The following is a 19,444-nucleotide window of genomic DNA, read 5'->3' as shown; positions in this document are numbered from 1 at the left end:
ACATAGAAAATTAGTAATAGAAAAATAGATGAGAGAAAGCCATTGTTTAATATATATAATCAAATAAAAGTAAAATGGGTTAGGCAACATATTACCTTTAATATAATAAATAAGAATCTTGGCATCAACTTTAATACAAACTTTAGTGAAACCTAAAGAGATGCAATAGTGTAAAACATATTAAAGAGCTTATATCTCAGCCATAATTACAGCGTTAGAAGAACTAGTACCCATAAAAGCATTTATTACATGGCCATTAGAATCCCTAATCAAACCACCACAACCTACATTAGAATTATTAAGATAACTATCAGTGTTGATTTTAAATCATACAACCTTGGGTTTAATCCATCCCACAATTCTTTGAGCAGTAACAATGTAATCTAAATGAGTAGAAACACCAAAATCAGAATTAAATTGTAATAACCTTTGAAAGCATTACCCTTAATCAAATTGACTAAAAACAACATCAATATTTTATCTTTGAATTTCCCAACAATACTCATCGCATTCATACATATATTTTCTTGTTTAGATTCATTTTTACTCTTCCATTAAAATCAACAAATAAGAACAAGAAAAATATTATAAATTTAACCTTTAAAAGGAATAAGCCAGGTTTTCAAAATATTAATAATGGAGCAATAATTATTGCAAAAATGAACATTAAAAATTTTATGAAAGTAATGCTAAAATTTTAGAGATATAGGATAATTCACAAAAAAATGATTCAGATTCTCAATGTGATAATAACACTGGCATTTGGAGACAATATGAAAACTCCTTTTCTTAAGCATATAGTCCATAGACAAATAATTATTCAAAATCCTCCAAACTAAAATTTAATAAGATGATGGTATAGTAAGGTGCCAAATAGTGGAATAAAAAAATACTTAGGGGAAGGATTCCTAATAGGGTTCCAAACATGTTTCAATGCAAACTTACCATCATTGGCATTAAAAAACATAGTGAAATCCCCTATATCCAACAAAAGAAGACTCTTAAGAATAAGACTAACAATAAAATGCAAAACAATATCACTAAGTAAATCAACTTCCGAAATACCTTTACAAATAAAATCATTAACTTTGTAGGAAGAGATAGAATGAGTATTCGATAAATTGACAACATAAAAGTTACCAAATCTCTTGCCAAAAGAAGATGTTGTCAACTCCCATCCCCCATTGGATAAGTTGCACAGCCTTCTACTTGATGGTATAAAGCCTTCTCTAATTAAAAGAATCTCCTTATTGAAAATGACAGACAAGAGGATGACAACCATCACAATTTTTATCAGTCATGAATTTAGCCCACAAACTTTTCCTCGATCTAAAACAAAGCTAGAGTTTATAAAAAAAGATGGTAGACATGTCACGCATAGTTTTAAAACCAAGTTTCCCTTCCTCAAGAACCCCTGAGGACTTAGTCCCAGAAGTCCACATGATGCCAGACTTACTATCCTTAGCACCCTAGAAGAATTTATTTAAAGGCCTTTCCATTCTGCAACAAACATTCACAGTAGGACATAAAGTATGAAAGACATATATGGGAATAGAAAAAATCATATGTTTATTTAAAACCAACCTACCACAATAAAAAATAAAATTAAAAGCCCATCTAGTAAGTTTAGTGTGAATAGCACGCCACAAGTCTCAAAATAAGTGATACCTCTTTTTACCTCTAAAAAGAGGAGTGCCTGAATACTTTAAAGGTACTGTATTATGGGAAAAGCCAAACTTGTTATGGATTAAATCGATTCCTTAAATAGAAATAGACTTGGAAGAAATGAAACAACTCTTGTGATGATTAAAAATAAGTCCACTAGATCTTTGAAATTGATCAAGAAATTTAAAAAGAACATAAACTATAAGCACATGAGTTAAAAATAGAACCATTAGTGAAAATAATGAAATCATCGACAAAGCTCAAAACATAAAAGAGAAACCACAAAGAGTTCAAAATTATAAATTAGGAAGAGTTAAAAAAAAAACTTGTTTAGACTTCTAGAGAGAAATTTAGCAATAATAATAAACAAAGCAGGGGATAGCGGATCCTCTTGACTAAGCCCATGAGTGATTTGAGATAGCCAAGACACTTACCAGTGATCATAAATGAAAAGAAATAGTTCTCAATTTCATTTCTGATAAGTTTAATAAAATATATATTAAACCAAAAAAATGTTTAACATCATATAAATGAAATACCAATTTAAATTATCATATGCTTCAGAAATATCAACCTTAAAAATAGTATACAAACTTGTAATTTTAGCTTCTAAGTCATGAACTAACTCTTGGATCAATAAAAAGTTATCGAAAACATACCTACCTTTAACAAAGCCAATTTGTTCCAATTAAATGATTTTAGGTAATAAGATAGCAATTTTGTTCATACATAATTTAGCATTAAGCTTTTTAAAAAAGAACACAAGCTAATAATACGGTAATCATTCCAAAAGTAAATAATAACATTCTTAGGGATTAAAGTAATTGAAGTAGAAGTAAAAAATTTGTAATATGGATTTCCGTAGAAGAAATTCCTAACAAAATTCATAAGGTCATCCTTAATAATGGACCAACATTTTTAAAAAAATAAATTATAAAACCAACAAGGCCAACAACAGAATATGCACTAATACTATTAATTGTTAACTAAATTTCATTCTCAGTACACATCTTAGACAAAAAGCTATTGTCCTCCTTTGTAATGAGAGAAGGAATAAAAGAGTAATTAATTTTTAAATACGGAGAAAAAACTTTGTTGAAATCCTAATGAAAATAATCAATACCAGAAGCACAAATCATAATACAACATTCAATAGAAACACTATTAGGGGTGTGAATGTGTGTAGTAAATTTCTTTTTGTTAGCATGATTATGAAAAAATTTAGTATTTCTATCCCCTCAACAAAAAATTTAGTGTTTGAGGCATGATTTAGCATCATTTGAAGTAATTGATGCTAATGATCAGGTAGTGGTGGGAAAGCTTAAAGTAAAAAACAACCAAAGCTGGATAATAAAAATGGTCTATGGGAGTAGGGAGAACAGTAAAAGGAGGCTTCTTTGGAGTAAGTTGGAAAAAACAACCATGGATTATAGGGGGAGATTTTAATTGCATAGTATCCCAAAATGAGAAGAGAGGTGGGAAGAAGTTTGTACATACTCAAGGTTCACAAGATATGCTCACTTTCATGAGTAAGGGAGACCTACATGAAGTTGGCTTCTTGGGTCCTAAATACACTTGGTGTAATAATAAAAATTGAGGAGGAAGGATCTTGGAGAGATTAGACCGATGTCTTCTTAATTGTGCTGCTCTAAATCTTCTCCAGACGGCGATGGTAAGAAATCTAGCTAGAATAGCTTCGTACCATTATCCAATTTCTATTAAAATCTTGGCTTCTAAGATATTAAAGAGGAGAAATTTTATGTTTGAAGATGCCTGGTTATCTTATAAAGCATCTCATTCAGTAGTTCTAGCTTCTTGGAGCAAATGAGCTAGAGGTTCTTCAACAGATATCCTTAATACTAAGTTTAAAAGAATTTTGAGGTCCTTATTCTTTTGGAGTAAGGAAAAACATAAAAACCTGGTTGAAGAAAAAGATAAACTGAAAAGAGAAATTCTAGAATTACAAGAAGAAGAAGTGAATTTGGGAGGATTATCAGAATTGAAGCTTTGCTGTTTGAGGGCCAAAATTGCTGAATTTAATGCCACGCTAGGCAGGCTTAGCATGTGGTGGAAGCAGAGGGCAAAATTCAATGGTTGAAAGATGGAGACTCAAATTCCAAGTTCTTCCATGCTTTTGCAATGGCAATAAGAAATGCTAATAGAATTAATGGTGTCAAAAATGAAGAAGGATTGTTCTGTGAAGACAAGCAGAGCATTGAAGAAGCTTTTATCAAGTTCTTCAGTTGTAAATGGAAATATAGGATTTGCAGACTAGAAGGATGGCCACAACCTTCTAATAAGCTGGATGAGGAGGATTGTAAACTTTTATGCAAGGATTTCTCTATGGATGAATTGGAGGAGGTTATTACAAACTTGGGATCCAACATATCACCAGGTATTGATGGCATTACGTATTCTTTTATTAAATCTTATTGGTCAATCATTAAGTTTGAGGTATGGGCTACTATAAATGATTTCTTTATTTCTGGTTCTCTTTGTCTAGGTTGGAAAGAGACAAATGTGGTATTAATTCCCAAAGTTTGTACTCCCTTGATTCCTGCTAACTATCATCCTATTAGCTTGTGTAATGCTATTTATAAAATTGTGGCTAGGATGATGTTAAACAGGATGAATTTCATATTTCCTAAAATTATATCTGAAGAACAGAATGCTTTCATTAAGGGGCGGTCAATGTTAGATCAAATATTATTAGCTCAAGAATTGTTTAACAAGTTTAGACATTCTAAAGCTAAGAAAGGATTGATGGCCATCAAAGTTGATATGGAACAGGCCTATGACAGTTTGTGTTGGACTACATTGGAAAAAAGTTATGGATTTGTTTGGGTTTCCTATATTTTTTTCAAAGTTAATAATGGAATGTGTTGTTAATCCCAAATACTCTATTTTGATTAATGGTGAAAGTTCTAAGTGGATAAAGGCCGAATGTGGATTTAGGCAAGGATGTCCATTGTCTCCTTTCCTTTTTGTCATGTGTTCCCAATTATTGACGGAAGAATTTGGACCTAGAGGAAAAAGGATTGGTGTTAAAATTAATCCAAATGGCACTATGATTTCTCACTTAATGTATGCTGGTGACATTGTGATATTCACTAGAGCTAATAAGAAATGCTTGAAGAAAGTTGATAAATCATGAAGAACTATTGTTGTTGGACAGGTTAGAAGATAAACTTGCTTAAATCGGCGATTCTTTTCAGTAAAACTGTGAAAAGTAAAGATTGTATATCTCTCCTTAAGATTATCAAGATGAAAATGGTGAAAGAGATGGATTATTTGGGAGTAAGGATTGCTCTTAGAAGATTGGTCAAATCTGATTTCAACAGTCTCATTGTGAAATCTGTAGCAAAAATGAACCTTTGGGGTACGAATTTTATCTCTCTTGCGGGAAAAACTACTTTGATCAATGCTTCAGTTCTCTCATTGCCAATTTATCTATCCACTCATTCTCTAATTCCTTTGGGTCTTTTGTATGAAGTGAAGAAAATGTGTAGAGAATTTCTTTGGAATAAAAGAGATGGAAATTATGGTATGCATTATGTTACTTGGAACACCTCGTGTAAACCAAAAAATAAAGGAGGCTATGGTTTACAATTTATGGTGGAGAAATTGGGTCCTTTGAGATCTAAGTTTGCGCTGAATTTCATTAAAAAATGCAACTCTCTTCTCAATAGAGTTTTAAGAGCCAAGTTTGGAAATGATTTATGGAATTTTGCTAAAAAAAGCTATTGCTTTGCTACCTGGAAGATCATCCTGAATGGTGCTGAATATTTACACCCTGTTATGAGGTGGAGGATATGAAATAAAGAGAATGTAGATACGTTCAAAGACATTTGGATTCTGGATAAGACAATTGATAAGTGGCCTACTTTTGTTACTGTCTTAAATTCTGAATTCGGTCAGGTTTCAACTTTTATTTCTGATGATATGTGGGATATGAATAAATTGAAGCTCTATTTTGGTCAGTTCCTGATTGAACTGATTACTTCTATACCAATTCATTATGAAGTTAATGAAGACGAGCTGGAATGTATCAAAAAGTTCTCAGGTAAATCTATAGCAATAATTGCATATGAGAAAAGATTTGATGATGACAGGGAAGATGATACATTGATCTGTAGAAAGAAATTGAAGTTAAAGCCAAAGATTGATATGTCTTGGTGGAGATTATGCAAGAATGCAATCCCTACGTTTGGTTTTCTTTTGTATAGAAGGTTTGTTGATTCTGGAGGTTGCCCGAGAGGTTGTAAGGAGATGGAAGATACAGAGCATGTCGTTTCAAAATGTTATTTCATCAGAAGGGTATTGGATATGCTGGCTGATTGGCATTTTAATATTCCAGCATTTGATTCTTTAGCTGGATATTATCAGGTTCTAAGTAAATTGGCCACTTCTAACCCATTTCTTGGAAATCTGCTTTGCTCGGTGGTATTCTGCTACTGGAAAAGTAGAAATAAACTAGTTCATGAGGGGACGGATGACAGTTGTTCTACCATTGCTTCAAATTCTATTATTCAAACTTTTTCATCTTTTGATTTTTATTTAATCTGGGAAAATCGGGATGCTAATCAGCTGTTTAAGCTGTCAAAATCTTCTTGGTATCCTCCTCCTCTGGGTTGGATCAAGGTGAACATAGATGCTTCAATTCTTCCTAGTAATAAAGCCGGCATTGGACGTATTTTCAGGGATTGTAAAGGACGTGGTTTAGCTGCTTTAGGATTTCAATGTCTTCATTGGGATTGTTCACAAATGGAGGTATTTGCAATTTTGGCATTGAGAGATTATATTCAAGATTGGTGCTTGATGTTAAAGGCATTGTGATTGAGGGTGACAATTTAAATGTCATTAAGATTTTTCAAAACTCATTCACAAAGCCAGTTTTTGATGAAGAATTTCTAAAGCCAAAGGATTTAGATTTTCTTTCTAATTTTAAGGTTTTCATTTTTTTCTTTTGCTAATAGAAACTGTAATAAGTTAGCCGATTTTTGTGCTAACTATGCTTTATTTTCTTCATTCTACTGGGATGATTTCTCTAGGGATAAAGTTCCTTCATATTTTCTAGAAATGTTGAAGGAGGAACTTTCTTGTAAGTAGTTGGCGAATAAAAATTTGCTTATTGCAATTTTCAAAAAAAAAAACAAAACAAAAAATTTAGAAGAAGCCTTTTGTCTCCAATATACTTTCTCTTTTTCTTGAATTTTAAACAATGAAGCCTTACCTTTAGTAAGTAAAACAAAATTCTGAGAGGATGGCTATTCATGTAATTAATATCTGCATTATTAACCAAACCCTCAGTATGAGAAATATTAGAGAAAATAATCTTAAAGACACACTTATTCCACCAATTCAACTTTTGTTTAAGCCTTTTAAGTTTAAACAAAAATTTTGTCATGCCCTTAACATTATCATAAGAAAATAAAAGAGTGTGCCAATTACTATTAATAATACTGGTAAAAGAATCATCTAAAATCCATATCATTTTAAATCTAAAAGGAGGAGTGTAGCCACTTTGCTTAGAAATATTTAAAACTAAGTGGGAATGATAAGATAAAGTCCAACTTAAATGATCAATATGAGTCATAGGAAAATAATAAATTTAAAAATCATTTAATAAAATTTGGTTTAATCTTAGCCACATAGTAGCCCTATTCCATGTAAAAGAATTCATATAAAAACCAATCTCATGCAGATTACAATTGTAAATAGTGTCATAAAAAGCTTCCATAGCCTAAAAAATAGCTTGTTTTCCCCCAATTCTTTTAGCAACATTAGGAATGGTATTGAAATCACCACCAATCATCCAAGGAACTAAAATAATGAAGGAAAATTCACTAAGCTTTTTCCAGATAATTTTCTTATCAAACTAGAATAAGAAGCATAAAGAAAACAAGAATATGAAGAGAATTCAAAAAATGTTAACAGAAGTATGTATAGTTTGAGGATAATCGGCAATACTATCAAGGAAGATTTTTTTTTAAATAGCCAAATCTTTTTGGACCAATTATGAAAGACAAATCAAAATTAGCATTTCACCCTCCTTATTATTATCATTTTTTTCATCTACATTTCAGAACTCATTCCATTAATATTATTTGAGGTACACTGATCTTAGGTAAAGTAACAAGAGCACATTTATAACACCCACCTTCTTAATGATATCACCACTAGTATGATAATTGTTAGATTCAAGCATAACATGATTATTATCCTCAGCAATTATACCATTCAAATCATGCCCACCTGAATTAATGATGGAAGTATTTTCCATAGTTTCATTTTGACCAATCAGGGGGTCAGATTCATTGTTACCAATAATAGATTTATCATAAGGATCAGATTCTAAAACCTCACCAATAGCCTATTCCTCACTTTTCTTCACATCATGCAGCTCCTTTGAAGTAGATCATTTCTCCCCTTCTTCAATATTATCTTCTACCACTTTATTAGATCCTTTTTTATTTTCTTAAGTTTTGGATGGACCACCTAGAATTCATTGATTGAATGCCCATGGACTTTGCAATGATTAGAGAAATCAAGAACATCTTCAAATTCAAAATTTTAAAGATAACCAAAAGTTTCTGAAGCAAGCCAAATCTCCTTAGAATGCTTCTTGGTAATGTCCATGACCACATATATCCTAGCTACAAAAGGCCTCGATCGTGAGGCAGTAGCTTGATCGAATTGCAAAGGCCTACCAAAGATTGAGCCCAATGCATGAAAAAATATGACAATTAAAAAATGTAATCATAAATTCGGGAAATATGTCCAAATATGCATAATGGGAGAATCTTCCCTAACATCATAATAGGTTCCATTTGAGTAATCTCATTTCATGGTTGTTAATATAATAAATTCACCTTGCAAAGAAACGACTATAATCCAAGTCATTGTTTAGTTGGATCTCAACCTATCTAGCATCAAGAAGATTAACAGAAAAAAATAGGATAATTTTAATTTTTTGAAAAAAGAAATAATCATGTCTAACTTAGGTCTAAAAACTAAAAACTTTCTAGCAAGAGCAAATGATAAGGGCTAGCAAGTTTATTATTGTCCTCATCAGTCATCAAAATAGCAGGAAAACCTTTCACAAATGATTTAGTGAAAGATAAAATAGGATCATTAGATGATGAAGCACCAGCAATCACGTGACAAAAGGAATGAGATTTATAAGAGTTATTAGAACCACTTGAATTAAAAAAAAAAACATTTAGATGGGATAGACGCTCCAGCTAGAGGTTTACCCCAAGGATATGGGGTTGAGGATGATGGATTTGCTGCCATTCAAAAATTGCAACGAGAACCTAAGGCTGAAACGCCTTAGGAAAACCAACTAAAAACCACAAACATGCAGATATCATAAAACAAAGCAAAAAATATGAGAGAATGCACCTTGCCACCACCATCATTGGAGCTAGATAGTGTAATTATGAGAGATAATAAAGATGTTCGGAATGAAATTTTAAATCCTTTTTTTTTGGTGGGGGGAACACAGAGGTGCCTACATGTTGATTAAAATAATGTAATAAAGTCGTTAAAGGGACCTCGAGCTCAATTCTACTCAAAAGAACTGAAATAAATAGAATAAAACCTAGGAGCTCGAGGTCCCTATAAGAAACAAATACAATGAAACCTAGGTACAATCTATGGTGGCAAGAAACCAAAACCAAAAAAATGGGAAGGATCAACTGATGAACTTTGAGCACCATCTTTCCATGCAAAAAAATAGGAGATACTTAAATGGATAAAGGAAATGTTAGAAATTATATAAAAAAAAAAAGATAAACAAGTTATACCAATTAGTAGAACCATTAAGATGGAAGCAATAGATACTCAAAGCAGATATATTAAAACCATAAGAACTGCTTATAATATTGACCATAAGTAACACCATATAAGAGCAGATATTTAGAATAAAATAGGTGGCAGAGTCTATCATAGTAATCTCTTTCCTTCTTATGATCCCCAAAACCAGAGAAGGAAGAGAGATTACTAGGACAGAATAACAACCAAATTTAAGAAAGGAATAAACAAATGAATTATTGTGATGCAACCTATTATCAGAAAAAAAAAAAACATTAGGGAAAAGATATAAAGATGCAAGTGAAAATGAAACACACTCCCAACACTCCCATATAAAGGTAGCAACCATAGATTGATAACCCAAAAAAATAAAGAGGGATAGGAAACCGCCCTCGACCCCTTCCCCTCCCCACATATAACACCAACATCATATTAGTAATAAAAAAGAACTAGGCCACCCTATGAGCCATCCATAAGAAGGCACCAAGCTTAGTGATAAAAAGATGATTCCAGCCAGTAAAAACCTAGAAAAAGAGGATCCCTCTAAACACGAAAGGGATAAGACAATAAAGAGAAAAATAAGCAAGAAAACACCAATAAGCTACATGTTCAACTACAAGAAAGAAACAACACCAAAATAGCAAGAATAGAGCATATAAAACTTATCAATCCAATATTTGAAAAGAAAAACTAGGCAACAATTAATCTAAAGCAAGTCCCATACAGAGATGTCCTACAAACCTTAAACTAGAATAGCAAACCAAAAAAAAGGGAAGGGCACGAAAAGCTTAGGAAGGTAATATTATAGCTGACATCATAATGAAAACCCTAATGCAACTAAATTCTAAACCCAAACGTAGTCAGGTACATCCAGGAGAGAAAGCATAAGATGCTAGTATTAGAAAAGAAATATTGGTAATAGGGCAACACAACTATAATGGTACCTCAAGTACACTATTAGGCCCACAAAACATCCAGTAGAAAGTAACAGCTAAATCATCACTGGAGGCATCAACCCATAAGAAAATAAAAATCCTCCAGCAAAATAACCAAGAAGTCTAATACAATTAGCCAAACTTCAAAGATGAACCATAACCATTACCAAATCGTATGAAGGAAAACCACAACCAAACATATTTATCCACTCTAGGAGTAGAAGAACAATAAATATGGCTAAAATAAGGATACCAAAAATTCCAATCACAGCTTAAGCCCAATACATTAATAAAATAGGCATTGTTAAAATGTAGAAGATAAGTATATGAAAAAATGCTACCATTAGATAAAACTAACAACTAGAAGATAGAAGAATTAACCAAAACATGAAGCAGCCAAATAACAGATAGCAAACCAATAAAAAAATAACACTGAAAAGGCCACAAACTAGCTAGAACTAGAATAGAATTAAGCTAAAAGACCTAATGAAAATATAAAACTAAATTATGACATAAGGCAAAACCTTTTTGTTCAACATAATCATGCCTTTCAATAAATTAGGTAAATTGGTACTAGTGAAATCAGTGAGGCTATCCAAAGTATAACTCAGATTGTCTAATGAATCAGTACAAACATTTCCTAGAATTCTCATCAGTAGGAATATATTTGTGCATGATTCTCCAAATAAAAATAGAAATGGTCTCAGGAATACTTTTATGCTATAATATGGAAAAACTTTCTTATCACATTTCTTATCTCTAAACTCATGAGAAGCATCCTTTAAACTAAACATACCATTATGAGACTTGTTACATAATATCAAATCATCAGAATTAAAATTAATGTGCAGCTTTATGATTTTAGAAATAACAACTTCAAGAAGAATGTCAATAAGTTTATTATAAACCCAAGCAGTGTCAGTGATAAAGGAATCCACTTTAATAGTGACAGTGGAAAAGGAATTAAGAATATAATCCATGGACTGACCTCCAAGCCAATGCTCTTGCCGAAAGAAGAGGTTAGCTCTACCAAGACCCCATTTAACATGTGGTTCAACACTCCACTTGTTACTGGAAAGTCTTCTCCACACCTTCGAATCACCATTATTATAGTATCATAGAGTAAGATGCTTAGCAAAATGATACTCATCAGTCAAAAGATTTTCCCAAAGAGGTAGTTTAGAGCAAAAATTGAACCACAATTTAAAAAGGAATGCATAAGATAAATCATACATATTTTTTACAACCCAAAGCCCCTTCTTCAAAGACCCCACAACAGTTGGTCCAAGAGGACCAAATAACTTTAGACTTCTTATTGAACCACAACAAAAGAACTTATTAAATTATTTCTCAATCCTATTACAAACAACACGAGTAGTTTGCAAAGTTTGAAATATATAAAATGGTAAGGAACACAAAAATCTTTTGATGAGAATTAATCTGCTCCCAAAATTAGGGAAGTTAGACTCTCTAGGATTAAGCCCTTTTTGCACATAAGTAATAAGATCATCAAAATAAAATATTTTCTTCCTTCTCTTATAAATAGGTATCCCTAAATACTTAATAGGTAAAGTACCTTTTAAAAAAACATGTACTATTCTTAATATAAAGCATTCAATCATGAGAGACCTTGTTAGACAAAAAAAAGTAGATCTTATTTTTATTATTAAAAAGACAACTACACTTTTCAAACTTATTTAAAAGCATCATGAGTCTATTAGCCCGATTTAGAAAAGTATTAGGAAAAAAAAAATAAAAACATCATTAGCAATTTTATTAATCCAATATCTAGCCCTATTCCTGTTGACTAAAGCATAAAAATACTTAGTGCTTTTGTTCCCTGCAATAATATGATTAGAGTCCACTTTCTGCTTCTAATAAGCTTCCTCTTAAGCTTATAAATTATAAATATCATATTGAATAAGAGTTAAATTAGCATTAGAAGGATGGTGTTGATTATTATGCTTCAAAGAATTAACTTTCTCCTCAGCAAAAATAATGTTTGTAAAAAAATTTGTAAAGATATTATGATTCCACCAATTAATTTTTTGCTTTAATCTTTTCATCGTAAGCCAGAATATATTCATACAAAAAATAGAGTTGTCCAGGTGAAGGGGAGCTTTCTAATTATTCTATACCGTGTTAATGAAGGAATGTGCAAGAAGCCATATATTCTAAAATCTAAAGTTAAAAGTAGAGCTATCATGTCTCAACAAAATGGTAATAAGAATGGGAGAAAGATAAGATAATGTTCTACTAATGGGTTCAACATATGTAGAGGAAAAGTAATTAATCCGTCTATTATAAAAAGCACACCATTCAACCAGTGCTAGAGATTACCATGATTCCAAGTAAAATTTCTACCAGTAAAAGTAATATCAATGAGGTTACAATCCAAGATCATGTTATTAAAATTCTCCATAGATTGAAAAGATTTGTTGGACCCTCCAAGACTTTCAGGTGGGATGAAATAGTTTTAAAGTCACCACCTACCAACTAGGGATATTTAACAACACTATGAAAGTGGAAAAGGTTTTCCCACAAATTCCTTCTAATAATTATAGAAGAAGCTACATAAACAAAGGAAGAAAAACATTTAAAATGCATAAAATCAATACTACAATGAATCACCTGGGCAAAACAACCCACAATATCAATCACCATAGGGTCCTTCTAAGGAACTCAAATCATGTTAGATGTATTATCCACAACGTAATTAAAACAAAAAAACCTAGTAGTAATTTCTAATTTAACATTAAAAATAAATGGCTCAACAAAAATAAACAAAGATATATAATTGACTACATCATAGATTTTTAATTCTAATTCTAATGGATGGACAACCAATTCCTCTAACCTTCTAAATAATAGACTTAAACTAAAGATGATAAAAGAGAAGTTTGAGATTGGGTGGTTCTAGGGTATTTTAACACAATATTTTTAATTCCCTTATTTTTATTAGGTCTAAATAGCTTAAAGTCACTATCATCATCACCAACCCCTTCATTAACTTCATTTGGATATTAATGGGCATTACTAGATACATGATTTTGAGATAGAGTTTGAGAGTCCTTGCAACTCTTTTTTAAATTAATACCAAGATTAAAAGTATAACTTGCATTATCAACTTGCACAAATTCTCCTTCTACCAAGCTTTGCTCCCTAATTTCTTGTTAATGAAATAAAAAGTTAGAATTAACGTGATGATCATAATCTTTAATGTTTAGAATGGAACTAAGTTTAGATAATGCAAAGGGTTAGTATTATGAATAGATAGTTGTTTCCTCACCATATTTTTCACATCTAAATGTTTAGATGTTTCCTTATGGCTACGTAAATGAGGATGTAAATTGAGGCATTCAGAATTGTAACAACCATGTATTTTACAATAATTATAAAATATAGGAAAATTTATAAAATAACATTTTGTTGATACCTATTAAATTCTAAACCAATCCATATTTCCTTAGGGGAATTTTTTGGAAATATCCATTTCAACAAGCAACCAAGCCATTATTGGATGAGATAAAAATATGGTAGCTTGATCTATCTGTAATGGTCTACCAAAGGTTGAAGCTAAAGTAAATAAGATTTGGAAATTAAAGAAATGAAGCTTAAAATTTGGAAATGAAATCCAAGTAGGGGCTATTGGTGATTCCTCTCTAACATCAAAATCTATAGTCCATTTAAGCAAATGCATTTGACAACCTTGTATATAATGCACTCTTCTTCCAAAAATGTGACTGTAATCTAAATCATTCAAAAGTTATATCAAAATATGGCATTGGTCCATCTACCCAATAGAGAATGTGGGTCATCAAAGATATTTGACCTTAACCCTATAACTGAAGGATCAAGTTCAAGAAGTTTTAGGTCATCAAAGCTATCCTAGGGTTTGAAATAAATATTTTAAGTAAATGTATGTAAAGTTTAAAATTTTAATTTTAGTAAATTTACACCATTATTGTGTTGAAATAATAGGCTGACCAATCATTGTACACTAGATTGAAAAATAACAAACCACATCAAAACATTATTTTTTATGCATTTAAATTTTGTACAAGTTCAAATTCTATGTCAATTTTTGACCTAAATTGAAGCACTTAGAGATCTCAAATTTTGATGAGAAATTTTATATATGTCTGATGGATAAATAGGATTAACTTGTTTAAATTTACGCTCAAGATTATTTTTATTTAATTAATAACTCCAAAAATTCTCTAGAGTGCATTTTTTAAATTTATTTTAATTCATTCAAAATTCTATTTTGAAACCATGGGGACTTTATTCGACTAATCAATAAAATTTCATGGAGAATAGGAACTCGTAATTAAGATATGTGTGTGAGGATTTATGAATTCTCTATGTTCAATTCATTTCTTTGATCTTTATTTAAATTATTGCACATGCACATGAGCCACCATTTAGCTCATGATTGGTCAACACAGTTAGCTGCTAATTGTGTAATAATTTAAATACAAACTAGATTATAGGTTATAACCATTCAACTTGAGATGTGATAAACCTATGTGATAAATTCTCAAAAACTATCTATGAGGAGTTAGAAATGAGCAAGATGGGAGAGCTTACCTATTTCATTGGATTTAGGGTGAAGCAAAGAGTGGTGTAACTCTCCTTAGTGAATCAAATTATAGTAACGATATCCTTAAGTAAAATGAAATAAAAAAGCTTAAATAATAAATACTCCCATGAGCTCTACTATTCAATTACATGGGGATACAAAATAAGAATAAGTTATTCATAAGAAGTATATAAGGATTATTATATCACTCCTTTTCTTTATTATCTATAGGCCTGATATCATATTTAGTGATTATTTATGTGTTAGATTTCAGGCTGATCCCAAAGAATCCCACATGAGTATTGTTAGAAAAATTCTTAGATATCTTCTAGGAACCCAAAACTTAAGAAGCTGGTATTCTAGATATAGAACCTCTTTTGAAATCATAGGATATTATAATTCAAACTTTATATATTATAGAGTTGATAGAAAAAGTACATCTAAAACTTGACAATTCATAGGGCAATCTTTAGTTTCATGGTCCAGTAGAAAAATAAATGATAGCCTTATCTACTACTGAAGCATAATACATACTTGTAGGGAGTTGTGTTGCATAAGTACTATTGTTAAAGAAATAAATCTTAGATCATGGACTACCTCTATGCACCATTCAAATCATGTATGATAACACTGGTGTCATTTTCATATAAAAGAATCCTACCCAACATTCACAAACCAAAAACTAAAACATTAGCACCATTTCATTAGAGGCAATGCGACAAAAGGGTTTTTCTTTTTAGGAGAAACCCATAGAGGGGCCTACACATTTATATAAAAAGTGATTACACGCTCCTTAATGGAATCTCAAGGTCACTACTGCTTAGAAGAGCTACAAAAATAAAAGCAAAAAAAACCTATGAGCTCGAGTTACCTACTAAGAAAAAGTACTAAAAGACCTAAGTACATTCTACGATTTACAAGAGCGAGCACCCAAAAAACCATAGAGGTACAAAAATCAGTATTTAATTCTAGAGTCCTCATGAATAACTCAATAGCATGAACACCTATTGTGAAAGCAATCTGCAAAAGAGGGTAATAAATAGAAAAACAAAAATAGCAATAAAAATAGTATTGAATGAGGTTATAGCACAAATGAAATTCCAAATTACCACCAAGAGTAAGACAACCCAAACCAAAGATAAAATGTCTCATAAACCACCAATTTAGAAACATATAATATATCAAAAGGTTCATATCATTAATCCCATGCCAAACAACAAAAACAAAATCATCTAAACATATCATCACCAACAAATAAGCCAAAACTTATTGATCCTTAATAATAATAGCCAACCACAACCGTAAAAGCAAACCAATAAGAACAAAGGGAGAATCCCTAATGATGGAATTCATAAAGCCCAGAATCTGACATACAATGGGCCTCAAGAAGCCAAACACATGAACCCAATATATAGCAGCAAAAGGGATAACACCTTTACTCAAAGTGCTCCAACATAAATGAAGCAGCAAGTAGATCAACCCAAAGGAAATTCAGACATCCCAACCACCAGTGAAAGGCTTCCATTTTAGCCAGTAAACAAAAAGAAAAAACCTATACATAGCGTCACCAATCTCACGATTCATAGCAGCACACTCCCAAAAATAGCCAAAACCACAAGGCCATAACATAACAACAAAAGGAAATATACCCAAAAGCAAAATTCTCCAACAAAAAATGAGAACGCATGAAATCAACCCAGATGATATGCAAAAGGCCAAGCCAGCTGAGAAAGACAGCATAAAAACTGCACGAAATCAACAAAGAACCAACAAAAGGGGATATAGAGCTACATCATGTAGCTATTGAAAATCAATTGGCAGAAACATTTACATAGCCCCTAGCTTTTGAAACCTTTATCACCTTAAGGACTATACTTGGTGTTATAGATATTCATGCTTGAATTAGGATGATTCAAAAACTAAAAAATTTAAATTATATTTTGTTTGTACATTTTTTTCATTTGAATTTATTTTATGGTTGTTCATATCATTGCATTTTTTTGTGATTTGCTTTATGTTTTTTTTTTATGAAGCTTTCCTGATCAGATACACCACTTTATGATTTTTTTCACTATGTATTGTATGATTCCACATCAAAATATATGATATTTACAAAAAAACATGAAATCTCTACTCTAACACATTCAAAAGCTCAGATTGATCATTCATTAGTGATCGTACTTCATAAGTACCTACTTTATATTATATGATACATATGGCTATATACGTTAGACAAATTGAATTTAATTGATATGATATTAAATATCATATAGGATTGTATGAACACCTATTTATAAAGGATGATCAGATAAGTCAATGATCATCTAGGCTGAAGTCTCAGGACAAACATCATCTCTATAATCATCCAGTATAATTTTGATCATAATGTATGATGAGACCACCTTTTTAACTGATCAAACATGACAAAATTTAATACACTCGATCATACTATATGATATATATACGTACGATATGGCCAATCTTTTTAAGGAGTGGGAAATTTAATATTTTTTTAACTTAATTCTTATTCAACTATTCCTTCCCTCTTATCTAAGATCTCAATCCTTGAATTGGCCAAAGGAAAGCATTCATGAGCCCTCATCAGAACTTTGTCCTGATGACCTGTGGATCCTTAGTATGCTGAAGCTGTTAATAAAGAGGCTTACAATTAATTCAAAATTTACAGGATCACCCCATCCAAAATCATAAATTAAGAAGTTTTGAACTTCCAGGTACTCCCTCTCTTTGCCCGAACCACCCTTTATTTTATTCTCAATGTTGTCTACCCATTCAATTTTGAACTTTTTATTTGTATTCTTTACTAGTCTCTGAATTAATAGTGAGGGTACTACCCTCCAATCTTACATCAATAGGAGGCTTGTCAAAATTACCTATGAAGACTTTGTTTAATTCCTACATCTTTCTATAACAAGTGAAAAACTTCACCTTGTATCTTTAAAAGCTTACAATGATTTGACCATGCAAACACAACCCCTAAGGAATCAAAAGTTATAGACCATATACCCCATATCAATAGCTTAGTGAAATATGCTAGAATCATCCAATATATCCTTCATAACTCAATTATTTCAAAAGTTGGGGATCAAATTTACCTTACACCTCTTTTATCCATGACTAACTACTTCATTAAGGCTGAGATAGAAGACAAGTTGGAATTAATTCATATGATTCTAGGTAAATCAATTACTGCAATGGCTACTGAGGTTTCGGGAGATCATCATTCTACCACAAATGATTGGGACTGGTTAAAAAAACTTTATCTAAGTTCCAAAGTGGAGAATTTATGGTGGAGACTTCTTCATAAATCCATTCCTATAAATCACTTTTTATGTTATAGAAGATTACAAAGCATGGAGAGATGTCCATGGGGTGTGAGGAGGGAAAAAACATTGAGCATTTAGTTACTAAATGCTTGAAATTAAGAGAAGTTATTCAAATCCTAAGTAAGTGGGGCATTCAAATTCCATGTTACAACTCTTTTGAAAATTGTTGCTTATGGCTTCAGAGCAAAAACCTTTGGTTGATTGGTCTCTTTTGTAACTTGGTTTATCTATTATGGAGAGAAAGAAATGAATTTCTTCACGATGACAACAGATCTAGCTCTTGGATGATAGCTACAAATGCAATAAGTTATGTAGCTGTATCTCAACAATCCAATGGCATGAGCTCAGGGATATGGGATGTCAACCAACCGGTTAGGTTGATTGATAATATTTGGCATCCTCCTCCACCTGATTGGTTGAAGGTAAACTTTGATGCTTCACTATGTTCTTACTATAAGGCCGGGATTCGAGGTGTAATGTGAGACCATATAGGAAGATTTTTATAGGCATTTGGTAAAAAGCTTATTCATTGGGATATCTCTTACTTGGAACTTCAAGATATTCTTTCTTTCAAATATGTTACTAGAGATTGGATGTATGATTACAAAGGAATAATCATAGAAGGTGATAACCAAAATGTCATCAATTTCATTCAAGGCATCATGAAAAATGGTAGTAAATATTTGGGAGATTTATCTTTTATTAAAGATTTCAATTATGTTATTTTCAATTGTGTAAAAAGAGAATGTAATAAGTTAGCGGACCTATGTGCTAACTATACAATTTTTAGTTCTTTCTTTACGGATGATTTAGAGCTGAATAAGATTCCTCACACTTTTACTAAAGTGTTAAAGGAGGAATCGAATACCATTAGAATGTAATAGTTTTCTTTGTTTAATTAAAGCTTTTATGCTTTTCTTTCAAAAAAAAAAAGATCTAATCATTCAATATCTTGAGAATCAAATATGTATTAGAAATCTTATACATAAAAGAAAGCCAAAATTTTACCTTGGGTCACATAATTGCCTTCATCCTTTTCTAATTCCCTGCACCACAAGATCATCATCCAATTTTCTATTCCAATAGTGCCTTCCACTTCCTTC

Source organism: Dendrobium catenatum, unplaced genomic scaffold (assembly GCF_001605985.2).
Source record: "Dendrobium catenatum unplaced genomic scaffold, ASM160598v2 fragScaff_scaffold_1617, whole genome shotgun sequence".
In the NCBI taxonomy this organism is placed as follows: domain Eukaryota; kingdom Viridiplantae; phylum Streptophyta; class Magnoliopsida; order Asparagales; family Orchidaceae; genus Dendrobium; species Dendrobium catenatum.
Note: the sequence above shows the minus strand (reverse complement) of the source record.